This window comes from Polyodon spathula, chromosome 11 (genome assembly GCF_017654505.1).
Source record: "Polyodon spathula isolate WHYD16114869_AA chromosome 11, ASM1765450v1, whole genome shotgun sequence".
NCBI lineage: Eukaryota > Metazoa > Chordata > Actinopteri > Acipenseriformes > Polyodontidae > Polyodon > Polyodon spathula.
This window is the reverse complement of record NC_054544.1, coordinates 24281123-24295898: the sequence shown is the minus strand read 5'-3', so window position 1 is coordinate 24295898 and position 14776 is coordinate 24281123.

The window sequence follows — 14776 nt, the reverse complement described above, 5'->3', positions numbered from 1 at the left end:
TGACACAGAGAGGTGGGAGAGAGGGTGTGTGGCTTTCCCTCTCTCTGAGTGGCCGAGAGGCGGGTCTTAGGGGAATGGTTAGCCCTATAAAATAACACTCTGCTGTTCCCTCAGGTCTGCCCTTTTAGACGTGATGTGTGTACGGAAGTGCTGTTTCGATATTACGAATGGCCAGGAGAAACCAACCCGGGAGGAACGAGAGAGTAGTAGTGGTATTGAGGAAACACTGGGCAGGACCCCGAAGTACTGCGTGTGTAGAAGGCTGAGGGAGTGGGAAGTGTAGGATGTTGACCTGGGTCGTGCGGATAGCGACGACCAGGGTAAAGCTGCAAAGTGCAGCACCTTTTGTTTGTAGTTTTTTACAGGGTTTTATTTTCCCTTTTTCTTTCTCCTTTTGTTTTTCCATTTATTATTTGAGCACCTGCGAGTGCGTCCGCAACTGGTTTAAGTACCAGGATTGGTATTTCCGTGGTCCTGTCTATCATTGCTGATAGTCAGGCCACAGACAACAGCGAGCTCTGTGCGCTGAAACAAATCACTGATGAGAGTCAAGAAAGAAATAGAACTGAGCACCTGTGTGGTGTTCCAATTACACCTGTCTGTCTCCCGTGTGTCAGTGAATTACCCACCACCCTTCCACACGAAGAATATAAAAACATATCAGTACAAATACAATACAGTAATTCCCCATTTGGATTGGTGTTTAATATGTGTTTCCACTAAGCACCAAATTGTAATTAAATGAGAGATTATAGGGCCAAAACGAAGTTTACATCGCTTGAGAGGAACAGCAGAGTAAAGTAAGTCTTGGAGTCTATGTGGATATACTTGTTTTTCCTCAAACTGTTGCCATGAAAAAGGAACATTAGCTGCAAGCCAAACAGTAATTGGGCAAAGCACAAATTACCAAAAATAGTACATAAAGTTTGGTAAAGATTTCTCAAGCTACAAAGTAGACCACTTGAGACGTGGTCGCTTCCCCCAACATATGAATTCAGAAATCATAGAGTGAAATTTATTTCAATATCCAGTAGGGTGAGCGAGAGGTAGCATAGAGCTAAAGAAATTAATGCGTGGTAGTACAGCAAGCAGGTGAGAACGTCTACCCCAAGAATTTTAAAATGTTTAACCACCGGAATGTAAATGTAAACTTCATTACAGCATTCAGGGGCATTGGAGCAGACTTACACCAATTAATTTGGTCTCCTGAAAACAAACTGAAATCATCAAAAATAGACAAAAGGTGGGGGAGTGATTGGGGAACATTATTAGCAAATAGCAATACATCATCTGCATAAAGTGAAATATGGTGCTGTGTGTTATTGAGAGTGAGAGTGGGAATTAGTGGTAGATTGACGGATAGCCTGCACTAATGGTTGAAGTGACAGGGCAAACAGCAGAGGGGATAGCGAGTAGCCTTGACGAGTACCCCTGGAAACAGTGAACTGGGGTGAGCACTTACTACCTGTGAGCACCATCTCAGTGGGATAGGTATATAGAGTTTTAACCATATTAATATACTCAGTACCTAGACCTATATAATCTAGAGTCAACCAGAGGTATTTCCATTCGAGACGATCAAAAGCCTTTTTCAGCATCTAAAGAAAGAGCAGCAGACAAGGTGTCAACATCCATGGCCATGTGACTAATATAATGAAGGTGGCAAACATTATCAGAGGCTAGATGAGTCTTGATGAAGCCTGCTTGATTGTGATGAATTAGTTTAGTTATGTGGGCATCCAGGCGGTGCGATAACACCTTGACATAAAGCTTAACATCTGCATTTATCAATTAGATAGGTCGTTAACTTGCACATATGGCGGGATCTTTATCTTTCTCAAGGAAATGATAGCCGAATTAACATCTCTGCGGAAAAAGTCCTTGTCTATAGCAGTATGTATCACTTTCAATAATAATAGTCCCAATTGATTCCAAAAAGTATGAAAACATTCAGGTGGGATACCATCAAATTCCAACTGATTTGCCTCTGCTCATATCCTGTAAAGCTGATTCATCGGCTGAAAGGCATGGCAGATTAAGTTTTTGGAAAAATCGTTTAAAATTATCTTCATCACAAAGAACCTCAGAGCTGTATAGTTTAAAATAAAAGGAGTGAAAATTCAGAGTTTATTTGAATGGCTTCAGAGAATATATCTCCCTGCGAAATGTCTGTGAAACGTTCGTTACAACGGAGTGTCATAGCAAGGAGGTGACTAGCTCTGCTATCGTTAAAGTATTAGATCTAGACCAATGGATAAGAAACTCTGTGCATTGTTTAAGTAGGAGATTAAGTTATTTTTTGATAAGATCTACTTTCAGAGAGGCCTCAGAGAACAAGTTTTGTATTGTGTGTTCCAAAATGTTTAGTTTGGTTTCTAGTTCTTTGATTTTACTGAGCCTTGATTTGTTGAAATGAGAGGCAAAAATGAAGTCGATCCTAGAGACGGATTTATGTCTGACCGAGAAGAAAGTGAATTCTCTCACCGAAGGATTAAACACAAGCCATCAACTAGAGCTAAATTGGAAATTAAGCACTGCATAGCAGAAGAGGTGCTGTGTATTGCATTGCTGCAACCCTGATCTGTCTAAAGTAGGATTTATCACTGCGTTCATGTCAGCACCAAGAATTAATTTAAAATCTGATAGGTCTAATAATATTTTGGTCAATAAATGAAAGAATTCAAGATCAAATACTGTTGGGACGTACACCGACACAAAGTTGACTTTTTTACTTGAAATAATAGTTTTAAGACAAGTCACTCTCCCATCTCGATCTTCCTCTGTACCCAGAATAGTAATCTGGATATTGTAGCGTAATACAATCACAGCGCCTTTCGTTTTGTTTTTTGCAAAGGAGGAAGCAGCCACATAGTAGTATTTATTGGCTAGTCTGGTTATGTCTTGTTATTTAAGATGAGATTCCTGAACCATAGCAACATCTATTTTTTTTCCTACATAGTAAATCTAGACAGGCAATGTGCTTGTTAGGGGAATTTAAACCTTGCACATTCCAAGATAATATTGAAAGATTAGTCATGGGAGTCAAAAATAAATTCTAGAGTCATAAACATGTAAGCATGACATGTCAAAAATGGTACAGGAGACATTATTGCAACTATCCCTAGGATGCAGCAAGGCAATACAGTAATAATCTTAGCAAGGTCCTCATCACTACTCACCCCCCACAGGATGTCACCCTTCCCTCCTTTCCAGATTCCGTCACCTCCATGTCGTTCCTGTCCTGCCGCTGCACTCTCTGCATAATTTCGACTCTCTTATTGAGCGTCTACATCGTGGTGGCGATCATATCCATTTTGTGTTCTGCCTCCAGCAAGTTACTATGTATAGTGTCTGTGCTAGAGTGTAGGGCCCCGATATTGTCAATAAATCCAGATATCAATTCCTTCAGCTCACCGACAGCCCCTGAGAGCAGATCATCCATCACCTCCTTCACCACACGAATTTATGAGACAGAAACTATTGAGTCATCTATCCGCAACTCAGAAGCTGAACTCGATGTGTACGTGTCCTCCATAGTCTGTTATACTTGGACTTTCTTGTCTGTGAAATTATTTCGAATCTTAAACGGACGCATTGATTGCCAATTTGGGGGTGACCACCTGTATATAAGAGGAGCTGAACACCAGTTCCTTTGTTCTGTGGTTTAGAGAAAGAGTGGAGAGCAGCAGGATGTGCTCGCTGTCCTACACAGAGATCTCTTTCACTTGGGTTCTAGTTTATTTTGATGTTTGTTTAAACATTTTGTTTGTCTGTTGCATTTGCTATTTCTGTCACTTGCCTTGACAGCAATGCTACTCCGTTACCCTTTCACAGCCCCAGTACTCTCGTATACAAGTTTACAATGGTATTTTTGCACTTTTACATTGTGTTTTCCATGGTAATATCATGTATTAAGCATAATATACCCTGGTTTATCACATTAATTAATACGCATTACCATACCTCACAGTTCTTTACGCTGCTTTGCTTTGCCTTGCTTTCACAATGCTTTATTACGCTTTACTATGCTTTTACAATGATACACTTTTATAAGAGCTGTCCCTGTTCATTTTCACGGTAATTCTTTTTTAGCACTAGTATTCTCAAGTTTGAAGTATTAAAGGTGGCTGCTTTATCTTTACCTACCTTTTTTTTCTCCAACATTTATTTGATTTGGCACTAGCAAAGTGTAGTTACTAGTAACTAATGAGAACCTCATTTTCTAAACAAGAGAGATTGGCACAACCAATCCTAACAAAACACGTGTTTTAATTGAAACCTCAGGAACCCAGTTAGTTAAAAACACTCTTTATTCTACAAAGTGAAATCTCAAAGTAGAAGATATATTGGTAATTATCTCAGGGCATCTCAATGATAAACCTACCCAGAACACTGTCTTGGATTAATTATCAGATATCCATGACATTTTCTCATGATAGCCCAAGTAAAAGCTTAGATTGCTTTGTTCTACATAGGCACTTAAATGATCAACTCCCCTTGTTATAAAGGTAGACAACCAAAGGGGTAAGGCTGACTTTTCTTTCAGTCAGCAAGCCGTTACTTCTATTTCTATAAAGCATAAGACATTTTAAACATTGCTCTCCTTTGTCACTTTAGATTTTTGCATTTTAATTTTAAATGAAGTTAGATATGTTAGATGTGACATGCATTCTGTATAAGTTGCTGTTTCTTTTGACCATATACCATAATATTTTCTCATCAATACTTGATTAAGCCTCCTTATGATGTAGTATTTGTGTGATAACTAAAATATGTATGTCTTCATTAGAAGTAATGAAAGAACAACTTTGCAGTTCCTTTTATTATTATTTTTTAAATTTCAGAATCAATTAACTATAGTCTCAGTTATTTGTGTTTAAAGGCTTCTTGCTTACTCATTAATAATGTACTTCCACTTATAAATACAATGAGTACATTAAATCAACTGAACGGATTCCTGTATACTTTAGCCATCACATTTTTCTTGGTGCCTCTCTGAACATACAGTTTCCTCTCCACACTGGCTGCTACTACCCAACATGGGTTAGTCAGCGTAGGCTGTGTGATCTTATAAGATCCAAGTGACATGGTGCATTAAAACATGGTTGGGTTTAATATACCTACAGCACCTGACTATGGCAAGCTGTTTTAATATTTAATTAACAATTTCAGATATCAACCACTCTATTTTGGATATCAACAATTACATTTTTAAATCAATTAATCACAGTTACCTTAATTGGAGATTAAAAAAAAAAAAAAAAAAACTTCAATTCATTCAAATACTTTGTTGCCAAAAAGAAATAATAGTCTTGTATAATAATTTACATGTGTGCGTGTGTTTTTATATATAGTTTTTAACATGGTTTAAATTACATTAAAACACCGAATACTCATACAGATTGATATAAAACATTTATGGATTTGTCAAAGAAAATGTTCTATTATGTGCCAGCAAGCCAGCACAACAAAATTAAGATGTGTGTGTGTGTGTGTGTGTGTGTGTGTGTGTGTGTGTGTGTGTGTGTGTGTGTGTGTGTGTGTGTGTGTGTGTGTGTGTTGATGTAGCCTGTTAAATCCACTTCAATCAGTGTAAATGAAGGGGAGATAGGTTAAAGAAGGATTTTTAAGCCTTGACACAATTGAGACATGGATTGTATATGTGTGCCATTCAGGGGTAAATCGGCAAGACAAAAGATTTAAGTGCCTTTGAACGGAGTATGGTAGTAGGTGCCAGGTGTGCCAGTTTGAGTGTGTCAAGAACTGCAACGCTGCTGGGTTTTTCACGCTCAACAGTTTCCCGTGTGTATCAAGGATGGTCCATCACCCAAAGGACATCCAGCCAACAGCAGGCCAGTGGTTGAAAACGGCTCATTGATGAAACAGGCCAAAGGAGGCTGACACGAATTGTGCAAAGCAACAGTGGGCTACAGTTAGTCAACTGACAGTCCTGTACAACATTGGTGCCGAAAGACCAATAAAAGAATACAACTCGTCATACCTTGACACAAAAGGGGTATGGCAGCCGATCACCTAACAGAGTTCCACTTCTTTCAGCAAAACACAAGACATTGTGGTTGCAGTAAGCTAAGGAACGAAAACACTGGACACTACAGGAATGGAAAAACATTGCCTGGTCTGATGAATCCCGGTTCCTGCTGTTTCACGGTGATGGGAGGACTAGGATATGGAGAAAACCACATGAGTAAATGCATCCATCATGCCGCATGTCAACATTGCAGGCTGGTGGTGGTGGTGATGGTGTGGGGTGTGTTTTCATGGCACACATTGGGCCCCTTGATAAAAGTGGAGCAACGTTTGAATGCCACAAGATATCTGAACATCATTGCCAATCAGGTGCATCCCTTCATGGCAGCAGTGTATCCATCCGCTAATGGATTATTTCAGCAGGAGAATGCCCCATGCCACAAGGCTACGATTGTCCAGGAATGGTTCCACGAACATGACAGTGAATTGTGGAATGCTTTCGAAAGCTTTTAGAGTCCATGCCCCGACGAATTGAGGCTGTTCTGAGGGCAAAAGGGGGTGCAAGTATATATATATATATATATATATATATATATATATATATATATATATATATATATATATATATATATAAAATGGGGGGGGGGGGGGGGGGGGGGGGTATAATTTGAAATGCATTAAGGTGAATAATAAACTGATTCCATTGTGATTTAACAGTTGCTTCAACAATTTAACAGCAAATACTGGAGTTTTTTTGCATAATTCTATGTAAATAAATCGAAAACTATAAAGAAGCAATATTAATCCAGAAATAGGACAACAGGTTTTTTTTGTTGGGTTGTTTTTTTGGATAATAATAATAACAATAATAATAATAATAATACTTATGCAAATGTCACTTATATAGTGCATTTTGAGCAAGTATTCCAGAGCGCTTTACAAAGTAAATATAAAAAAGCCTGTGTCTATTATATAATCCAGAAACAAATAAACAGACCCAAACAAATTCACTTTAAAACAGGTTTTAAAAGATTAAATTTTGCTAGCACACCTGATATGAATAGGGAGTAAGTTCCAAAGACGAGGGGCTTTAAAAAATGTCTTGGCTCTGATAGAGTTCAAACACATTTTAGGGACTGTCAAAAGATTAGCATTTTCCGATCTCAGGGAAAGACCAGGGGCATGTGGGGTCAACAGATCTTGAAGAGAATAAGGTCCAAAGCCATGTAAGGCCTTATAGGTAATAAGAATAACTTTAAAAATAATAATAATAATAATAATAATAATAATAATAATAATAATAATAATAATAATAATAATAATAATAGCACCAGTAATAAAATAAATGAATGACATGGATGCAGTAATTGTATCAATTAAATATGTTTTTAAAACCAAGATTAATTAAGAGCCCTAATGATTTTTTATCAAGAATTGTCCTTGCAGTTGTACACCCACCAGTTACGAGTGGCCACAACATCTGGAGAACACCCCACAAGCGCATTGTCCTTGTCAGCACAAGTCAGAATGTATTTATAGTAACTGGGATGCAGTTTCACATCTGTTAATGCACAGTTATGGGTGATATTGTTGAGTCACTCAACAATATCCTTTGTAATAAAAGAAAAAAACTGCTAATCTTCAGACAACACTATTTTTAAAAAGTTAGAAGTAGTTTTGTATCACCTACAATTTTAGGATTGAGACTAAATGAATATAATTTAGATATTTTATTTAACATTGTGTAATCAAAGAAACTACAAACTGATACTGCAAGAGTCTTCCAGAAGCCATAATTGTCATACAATATTTCATGTTAGATTTCAAAATGTCATATTTCTCAAATTGTCAGGCTTTGTTTTTTTTTAAGTATTTGGAAAACTACAAAGCGGTATGTAATTCAACATGTTAACATTATTCAGCAGGTTTCATTGACTTTATGAAGCAAAATGTGTTAGTTCTATAGGGTGACTTTTAAAGTGTTATTTAAAGTTTAATAACACTGACAGATCTGAAATTAAATTGTGCATAAATGCATTTTTGTGTGTGTGTTTACTTAGATAATATGCATGCTGATGAACTTATCTGAACTTCAAGCAATCCAGAAAACGTTTGCTTACCATACAATATCAATAATGCCATCTAAATGGGCTATCCATGGTCATTATTATCAAGCTTAATAGTGGATAAGAATGGAAATGTTCATTCTTGCCTCATTTGATGCAACAATTTCTCAAACTTATGCGACAGTAACTAATTGTGTTTTGGTTTCTTTACAGGAATAAAGTACAACCACCTGAAGAAACACAAGTTCAGACAGTATTTGTAAACCTCACAGCTCTCGACTATACTGTACTATATGACGCCCAATTGTTCCAGTACTTGCATCAGCTTGTACTTGCACTGAACTGCTCCATACCTTGCTGTATTCTACTACTGCTTTAATTATAACTACTTCCTGTATCTGGTACTTGATTTTGCTCTTACAGGTATCCGTATTTACATTTTTTGTTATTGCTCTTATTTGAAATTGTTCTTATCAACTTACTACATGCTCTTAATGGACTTTGCTCGTATTAGCAAATATTTTTACCATAAGTTAATTGCTCTTAGTCAAACTCGCTCTTAAGTGCAGGACCGGATTAATACATAGGCAAACTAGGCACCTGCCTAGGGCCCAAAGTCATGAGAGGGCCCAAAACGAAAAGATACAGAATTGCGCGCAAACTGGAAGAACTTCAGTCACAGACATTTCAATTGAGGCAGTATCTCACTTGTGTTCACACAAACTCAAACTGGCTGACCCAGAACTTACTGTCCTGCTCACTTTCGCGTGGCGACACAAATAAATTCCAGATCAGTCAGTTTGATTTTGCGGGGGCAGCAAAGCATAAACACAGGAAACAGGAAGAAGAAGAATGCAAGCGGCAAAGGGATGGGGGAGAGGGGCATTAGAAATCTTTTTTACAAATCGGTGCTGAAAGCCCCAAACCACCAAAAACCTTATCCCTGACCCTGAAGTAAGAGCATTTCTTTAACAAAGCGTGTCAAAAAAACCTCTGATCAACAGTAAAGCAAGGAAAGCTTTGCTGTATTGGCAATTGAGAAAGAAGTAAGCCACGTTAAACTGCATTTGGCTTAAGGTTGCCAACTGCATTAATGCCATTCAGTAAAAAACAGAAAATCACATTTTAACACTAAAACGTAAATAAATAACTTATTATATTAGTATTCATGTTCTGCAAGTTTAACACAGCTTTGTGTGTAACTTTCCCTAACACGTCTCACAAGTCTCTTGGCTGCTGATTGAATGTAAAATGATTATATTACTTATATAATCATTAATGATTATATTAAAAAATCTCTTCTCCTTCAAAGGTGTATGCTGTAACAGTGATAAAATGCCTGCTCATTCATTCTTAAGTATTAAAGTAAACAATGTTTTGAGAAACACATGCAGTATACAATACTACACAGCGCCCCAGAAGACAAGGTATTATGAGCTTAGATCTTCATCATTGTCAAGGAGACTTCTAAGGACCAGTGGAGCAGCACCATCGCCACAGCCTCCTCTACTCCCTAGGGAGTAATATCTCTGCTATTCCTTTCCCGTCATACCTTCTCGATATTGTATTGTTATTTTGTAATGATTTTTGTTGACCTAAATATAATTTTGAAATCAATGGCCACTTAATTAATTGACAGCAAACAGATACATACCAATGGACTGAAATCCTCCTAATGCAGAAAGAAATTCCTCTAACTCTTCCGCAGTATTAGTAGTGTTACTGACCTTGTCTTACCAAAACGTAGTCCTATAAGAAACAGTGAGGTCTATTTTAATAATCTAAAGGATTAAAATAGTTAGTGGCAATATTTTTACTCACATGTGTGGAGTTTTTCTGGGAAGATTTTAATAGCAGTCTGAGCCCTGATCATAATCCTAACACAGTTTTTTGGCAAGGCCTTTGAATGTTACAGTGTATTTCCGGCAGTGCAAGTGTACTTCTCGTGTATGATGTTTCACCCATTTATCCCATATAGACCTAGATCTCATTTACAAGTTCTGATTTGCTTTTATAACTGTGCTTCCAACATCAGCTCAATGGACCTCTGAAACAGAAGTGTTTTCGTGGATGAGAGCTGATGGAAGGTCAACTACTCAGAGAGTAAAATTTGAGCTATAAAACTCACTGGACCAGAAATGTTTCTGAGCTATTAAACCGGGCAGTACATGAACAATGGATGGAATTGAAAGCCACTTCAGAGGTAAACGCTAGACTTTTACTGCTATATCCGGAGACTGTCACAATTGAATTGGCTGAAAGAACCTAGGGACTGTATAAAGGACTACATATTTTGAGTTTCTTTTATACAACCATAACTCTCCAGCAGTAACCGTTGGTATTGCCGTCCAACTGCATGGTTTTACAACTCTTAAAATTAAATTGGTATTGTACATGAAAAAAAGAACAGTCTCATAGTTAAATGTAACCTCTACAATGTTCTCAGTAAACTACCTTCAAACAATGGACTTCGATATTCCAAGACTGCAGTATAATTATGCAAAAGTAAGCACACGTCAAAAAAGAAAGGTCCTTTTAAATATTGATAGAATGTTTTCCTAAAAAGATACGTTGGTAACTCTTGTGCATGTTTCTGTCACTGCCTCTCTTTATATAAATAGAACTGTGCATTCTAAATGAGCTTCTTGAGAAATAGTGGCAATTCTGCTTTTTTTTTCATGTGATAGCTACTGTATTATAAACCTTTTTTGGATTTCACAGACAAAGGCACAGTTATTCAGATATGACACCTTTTAAATCAGAAAAGCAGCCTTAAACCTAGTTTACTGTAGAAGATATAATTTAAATGATGTATTAGTATGTATATGGGTCTATTCATAAAGCGTTAACACCTGTCGAAATGAGAAAACAGGAGTACATTGTTGAATTTCAGGCACAACCACCTATTTAACTGCAATTGCTATTTATAAAAGATCATTCAAATGCGTTGTTAAGCCACAGTGATTTTCGTCTATGAAGGCATGCTTTAAACGAATTGAGAGAATGGTTAACAATTACCTCATTAGCATAAAGTTTTCATTGGTCCTGAGTGTCAACCTGTTATTCATAAGAGTGAACGACAGCAAAAGTCTAGTCTACAATCAAGTCTAAACTAATGACAGCCTCGGCAGACAATTTTTTAAAGACATATTTTATTACTACACTTGCTCTGTTATACAGTTTGACATGACTGTGATTAACACTGCCTATTTTGGAAAAAAAAAAATGTGTAGCTTTATATGAAGGAAAATGTTTAATATAAAGAACATGTTCTCTGGCATAATCATTTTGAAACAGTGCTATGAAGCAGAGCAATTGAGAGAGTCAGAATATTAATAAATATATTAATATATAAAATATCAAATAATATTTTATCATTATTATTTCTTTGCTGTGATCTGCAGCTGACAGCAGTCTTTTTCTTTTTATTTCTTTTACCTGTTCACAATAAACAGTTTTGACAAACACTGCCCGTATGAACCTGTTTATCTTCATGGAGCGTTACACTATAAGGTATACCAGTGATGCTGTTGCAGCCGGTGGGAAATTTGGGCTTGCTTGTATTGCAAAAAAACACTGATCGTGCCTCCCTTCGAAAGGGAGTCTTTATTTTTTATTTTGTTTCCACGCACCACAAAACGATTCATTTTGTGTAGTGTGCAATACAGAGTGAAACTCTGATTCATAAACATAAACACGCCCCTGATTGGTTCTCTGCTTTAAGCAGGGTTTATTATTATTATTATTATTATTATTATTATTATTATTATTATTATTATTATTATTATTAATAATAATAATAATAATAATAATAATAATAATAATAATAATAATAATAATAATAATAATAATAATATGATAATAATAATATTGAGATCAACTAAGATTAACATTTAAAGTTTCAAAAATTATTATTAATAATAGTCGTAGTAATCGTAGTAGCATATATTACTAAAAATTAAAAGTTTCAAAGTTATTATTATTATTATTATAGTATTATTAACGTCCTCCTAACTTTGCTTGCTTTTTGTTTATTTTTTTTTTTTTTTTTTTTTTTTGGGCCTGTAGTAAAAGAATGGAAATCTTGTGTGTGCGAACACTTTAGGAAATGTGTTTTACACAAATGCCAAACAAACGGTGAAAAACCTACAAAGTTATGTTTCATAAAAATAATCTAATATGAAATCTGAATTACAATGGTATTTATGAATTTTGACATGTCCTGAATTTTTGGCTAACATGATAGGGGCATCGGAATCAGGTTTTGCAGACTGCCTTGACTGGCAGCTGCAGACTCGGGTTTCGGTTGTACTGTTGGTGGTTTCCGTTTCTGTTTTTGCAACAGCTGCCGATGGCAACCAGGAAACATTAATAATGCTGATGATGTCATCAAAAAGAGGTGGATTTCGTTCTTGAAAGACTGTATACCCATTCATAAAGAGCTTTGCGACAATCGTCTGTATTCTCAGATCATTTTATGAATAGCAATATGGACAACTTTCGTTAGTTTTAAACACAATTTATTTTATTACGACAGTTGGCAAGTACTTTTATGAATAGGGCCCATAGTGACCAAAAGTAACTTGCTGTTAAAAGCAGTTCAGCTTTGACCTAGTCACTACTGTCTGTTCAATAATCCGGCAAGTATATTTTATCTTATCTCAGTGTTTATTCATTAAGCGATGCATTTCATAAGGTAAGAAGAGATTTTTACCCACCAGCACATACATGCCTGCAAGTCTACAAAAACCCTATACATCCTGAAGATACATTATATAAAACTAAACCTTACATTACTAAACAGTCAACTGCAATTCTTTCACACACAAATAGACTGACTGTAGCGACAACTAGGGGTGTGCAGAGGATCGAGTACTCATGCTCCAGTGCGTACTCGGAAACCAGTACTAGTATGAATAGTCGTACTTAGATTAGCTAGGGTGACGTCACTGAAAGAGTGCAAGGTTAAAACTGGAAGTGTGTTTAAAATGCATCTCTGGCCCTGATTTTGACTCAGAATGTGACCATAGAGCACTGTTTATGTTTATTGAACAATTATTTTTTTATTGTTTAGAGTCTTAATGTGTCATTTTAATTATTGTGCAAGTATTTATTTATTATAATTATCTAATTATATGGCATGTCTGTGATGGTATGGTGATTAATGTACAGAGTAAAGTGGAGACCACTTAGACCAGATAGCCAATCTTCATTAATTTTGTATTATTTATTTATTTGTTAATTTTTGGGATTGTTGTGATTGGAGAGGAGGTGTTTGTGTACAGTTCATAGTACAGTATGATGAGAGGAGACAACAAATCTGCTAGACATACTATTTATTATTTGAATGTTATTTGGGGATTTTAGTTATTTATTATGATGGAGAAGTACTTGTATAGCAAGTAAGAAAATATTATTTTTCAGTATTAGACTAATGTCTGTTTATTGAATCTGCAGCCTCAATTTTCCATAAACACACACACATGTTTCATGAAAGTGGTGTTCGATGTATCTTCAATGAAAAAATACATGGCCCTTTAAACAATACAATCAACATGTGGCGGAAAAATAGAATTCATATAAGAAATGTCTTCTTAAAAGCAAATGCAAAACAGACAATAGTGTGTGTAAAGTAAATTAAAAGAGGAGTTATTTTATAGTCAATTTAGCTTGTGTTACCGGTGTGTATACTGTTACCAGTCACAAATCTGCTCTCCTTGAAAAGGATTAGATTACTTTGGCTTAACTTAAACAAAGACAGGAAGACTGAATTTAAACCCTGCACAAAAATAAATTAAAAAAAAACAACAACACACAAAGATACACAAAAAGGCTGTTCTTTAGAGACAAAGAGAAAATCCCCCAAAACATATAGAAGTCTGTAATCCAACACAAAAACACTTTGAAATTTCTATCATAATATTTGTATGGTCAAGCACATGCACAAACTGAAGGACTAGCATGAGAAAGTCCATTTTACCAAACATCTAATCGATTTTTACGTATGTAGCTGAGGAACCAGTAACGTGGTGTTTAGAAAAGCTGTTAAGAAATCCTTTTTTCAAAGTGAAAGCAATATTTCTCTGAAAAAATTCTGAGATGAACATTACATTTCTTTGATCTCCTCACTTACACAACACAGAATTACGCTTAGCTCCACTGTGTCAATGTCACACTGGTTCCTCCTCCTATGACCCTTGATTGGTTTTCTATCACTAGACTGAGTTTTCACTGCTCTATTTGGACCTGGAGCTGGTTCAATTTTTTTTCCTATGATAGTAAAATTACTTCTGTATTTCCTGTACTCAGACAAAATGGCCATACATGTTATGAATACTTGTTTGTACTCATACTTAGGCACACCCCTACTGACACCTATACTCCCTCACTGTTAAGCACAACAGAGATTCAGGACAGTTCATGTACTTTTTCTATTAGTTTCCACAATAGATTCTGATCACGGAATGTATTATGAGACACATCTAATCTTGTCACAGTGTAATAACATGTTTCGATTTGAACGGACAACATTGCTTATAGGGAATCATTAAATCAGGCAAGAGCATAGTTCACAAAAAAATAACATGGCAACGCCCCTCCATTAAACAATTAAAAGTACAGTGTTTTACTGGAATGAGATCACCAACACAGAAGACTCATTTGCAATGATAATGGGCAAGGAGGAGAGATAAAAAGTCTTCTGAGTTCATTCCTAAATGGAA